The following is a 1,875-nucleotide window of genomic DNA, read 5'->3' as shown; positions in this document are numbered from 1 at the left end:
GAACACCGTGTCTGGTAACAATTTCTTTGATGTAAATCTGCGCTAGCTTTTCTAAAGAGTACTTCTCTCTTATTGGTAGAAAATGTGCAGATTTAGACAAATGATCAACAATTACCCAAATCGCGTCATACTCCTTTGGAGTTCGAGGTAACTTCATAATAAAATCCTTGGTAATGTGATCCCATTTCCATACAGGTATTTCTAAGGATTGAAGACTTCCATAYGGCTTCTGATGTTCAATCTTAACCTGTAAACATGTCAGACACTATTTCACATATCGAGCTATGTCTCTTTTCAATTATGGCCACCAATAAAAAGGTTTCAAATCTCTATACATCTTATTGGTGCCTGGATGAATAGAGTATCGGGATTTATGGCTTTCATTTAATATCATATTTCGGATATTTCCAAAACATGGTACCCAAACTCGCCCTTGAAAGCACATTAGTCCTTCGTTATTCTGTTCCAAGGTTGAAATTATCTTACCCAACCTTTCTGCCTTAACAAATTCTTCTTTTACAGCTTCTTGTTGGCATTTCTGAATTTCCTTACAAATGTCAGGGATCAGGTTCATTCTCATTGCCACAGTTTTAATGGTTCCACTCTTTTCTTTCCGACTTAAAGCGTCAGCCACCACGTTAGCTTTTCCCGGATGGTAAAGGATTTCACAATCATAATCATTAACCAGTTCAATCCACCGACGCTGTCGCATATTTAACTCTTTCTGGCTGAACAGATGTTGTAAACTTTTATGGTCAGTATAAATCTGACATTTCATTCCCAGAAGATAGTGTCTCCAAATTTTCAGAGCAAAGACTACTGCAGCTAATTCCATGTCATGGGTTGGATACTGCTTCTCATGATCTTTCAATTGTCTTGATGCATAAGAAATCATTTTTCCTCTCCGCATTAGAACACATCCTAACCCTAACTTAGATGCATCACTGTAAACCACAAAGTCTTCACATCCATCTGATAGAGTTAATACCGGTGCACTACAAAGATGATCTTTTAACAGTTGAAAAGCTTCTTGTTGTTCTCCTTCCCACTGGAATTTAACGTTCTTTCGAGTCAACTTAGTTAATGGCACGTTATTTTAGAAAAGTTCTGAATAAACTTACGATAATAACCAGCCAATCCTAAGAAGCTTCGGACTTCAGAAGGATTTTTCGGAGCTTCCCATCTTGCAACTGCCTCTATTTTTGCTGGATCCACTTTTACCCCTGCTTCTCAGATGACATGACCCAAGAATTGAACTTCTCTTAACCAGAACTCACACTTGGACAATTTAGCATACAACTTTTCTCTTTTCAACAATTCCAGTATCAGACGAAGATGTTCCGCATGCTCTTCTTTGGTCTTCGAGTATAGAAGAATATCATCGATAAATACAATAACGAATTTATCTCGATACTCTTTACATACTCTATTCATTAAATCCATAAAGACTGCAGGCGCATTAGTTAAGCCGAATGGCATAACTAAGAATTTGTGATTCCCGTACCTTGTTCTGAATGTTGTTGTGGCGACATCTTCTTCCCTGACTTTGAGCTGATGATACCCTGACCTTAAATCAATCTTGGAGAAATAACTTGCTCCCACCAATTGGTCAAACAAATCATCAATCCTCGGTAAAGGATATTTGTTTTTGATTGTCAACTTATTTAATTCACGATAGTCTATACACATTCGCATAGACCCATCCTTCTTCTTGACGAATAAGACTGGAGCACCCAAGGTGAAGTGTTGGGCCTAATAAATCCCTTATTAGATAAATCTTTCAACTGTGCAACCAGTTCTTTCAATTCAGATGGAGCTAAACGGTACGGCGCCTTTGCTACTGGTGCAGCTCCTTGTATAAGATCGATTCGGAAT

The sequence above is a fragment of the Cynara cardunculus genome, assembly GCF_001531365.2.
Source record: "Cynara cardunculus var. scolymus isolate 2C chromosome LG 8, CcrdV1, whole genome shotgun sequence".
NCBI lineage: Eukaryota > Viridiplantae > Streptophyta > Magnoliopsida > Asterales > Asteraceae > Cynara > Cynara cardunculus.
The sequence above is the reverse complement of the archived record's forward strand: the minus strand, read 5'-3'. Positions refer to the sequence as shown.